Below are 2,038 nucleotides of genomic sequence, written 5' to 3' on the forward strand. Positions count from 1 at the left end.
CTGCTGTGCGAGTTTTTTGCAATGGAGTGAAAGTAGCTGGAGAAGCATTTGCTACTGTGTCACCCAGCCAAAAGTTCTCCCACAGACCACTGAGCTTCTGAATACCTATGGCTTAAAGCTCGAAGCTCTGGTTGCCCTTTCCGAGGTTTTCTGCATTAACGAGTGCAAGCCCAAGGGCTCAGAGCTATCAAGCATTTGAAACCATAGAGCTATACACAGTAGTGCTGGGGCCGTGCAGCAAGTCAGTGTGAATTAGGTCGCGATAAACATGGTTTACTGTTGAAAGCTAGTGTGAAAAAATAGTTGCGCTCACAGAAACCGCTGTTTCTTTCTTAGTCGGTCATTGAAACAAAGCAATGCATGTAAAATTTTATATCTCACTGATCCCTCAATTTTTTTCCAGCTAAAGACCAAGAGTTGCATGGAAGTTGTGCAAGCCACCAAGTTGCGTGTGATTTTTTTCAGGAACCTGGAGAAGGCTGGGAAATTAGTGGATGGCCAGTGGTATTCACTCAGTAAGGCAAGCTTTTTCTGTAAGTACAGTTTTTGGCATGGCATTGCTTAGGAACGCATGCACTAATCTGACTACTCTATGCCTGCCCATCCTTCAAGAATAATGAAGTATATGAAAAAAATTGATTGCCGAAAAAAAAACTGCCGCTTCTGTTATGTTTTTTTCAGGAAAGTATTTGCCATTTAAAGGGCTGTGAAAACCTTAAAAATTATTATGCGCTTGTTGTGGCTTTTTTTTTCAAATTTCTTCCACGTCTATGTTGGCCTGACCTTGTAGCTTGTCTGCATGAGATTGGCTGCTACCTACAGTTTGCTTTTTTGGTGCTCCTTTATTGCCTGTCACAATCTTTACTTTGCGTGGCAGTGTCATGCAGTTTGGGAAGTAATCTGATCTTATTTCTGCATTGGCCTGTAGTGCAAGCTTTTGCATGTGGGGCAGGTTTATGGTGTCCTTTTGTTTGCTGTAACTGCAGTTTGGCCATGAGGGTTAGAGGCTTAGTCCTTTTTTATTTTGATGCAGTGTCATATACTTCATGCATAAATTAATGAAGTAAGCACTATTTTTTGTAATAAATGAACATTCATTATAGCTGTGGCCATTATAAGTGCACTTGACTCTAAAATGGCTTTCTTTCGGCATTAAGTATTACATCTTAAAACCAACCGGAAGACACAAAACAGGAGAAGAGATGAGCACAAGATGAGGCTGGTCTAACAACTAAAATTTTATTGAAGGAAAGTGGCAAAAGAAGACCTGCAAAGAGATTCAAGCACGCAAGACCCCAAAGCAGTGAGAGGGCAAAAAATAACCGAAAGGCACTGATGTACTAGTAAACCATCTAAAAAACTAATTCCTTACAGTGAAGGTTCAACGACAGTTTAGCCAGGCACTTGTTTTTAGCCTTACTGATGTAGTAAGCCTCAACTATATCAGGACAGATTTATCACTTCCCTAAACCACTGATGTGCCGCAGAAATCAGGCATGCAAAGAGAAAGGTCGTCCTCCGATTGCATTCATGAGATTTAACGTGCAGTGTCAGGTGAAAATTCGCCTTCCTCTCTATACAGTGAAAGTCCTCTCAGCCAGGTGCACATTCAGATATCTGCTTGTCTGCCCATAGTAGTTTCAGCTATGAGGCAGTGGAATGCAAAAAACCGGTTTACTTTTGCAAGTGGTGAACATTTTTTATCTGCCACTGTGCATAGCGGACGATTACCCGTAGTTGTATCAAGCCTAGTTTGAACGAAGAAGCAAAGGGCTCCTACCTTACTTTTAGCGGTCAAGACAACAGCAACATCATACTTTAGTGCAACTTTCTTGGGATGGTGCGAAATGGCGTGGAGGTTAGGTATAGAGCCCGTCTTTTTGTGCTGCTCAACTACGTCAGCATCATGTGAACGGTGTTCCGTTCCCTCGAGAGAGTAAAAACACACTCTGACAGGTGCGCAAGATGGGCAAGTGAGAACCCAGGTGCCATTGGCTTGGAAACCTGCTCCGAGAAAGCATTCTAAACACTGTGATGG

The sequence above is a fragment of the Amblyomma americanum genome, chromosome 8, assembly GCF_052857255.1.
Source record: "Amblyomma americanum isolate KBUSLIRL-KWMA chromosome 8, ASM5285725v1, whole genome shotgun sequence".
Lineage (NCBI taxonomy): Eukaryota > Metazoa > Arthropoda > Arachnida > Ixodida > Ixodidae > Amblyomma > Amblyomma americanum.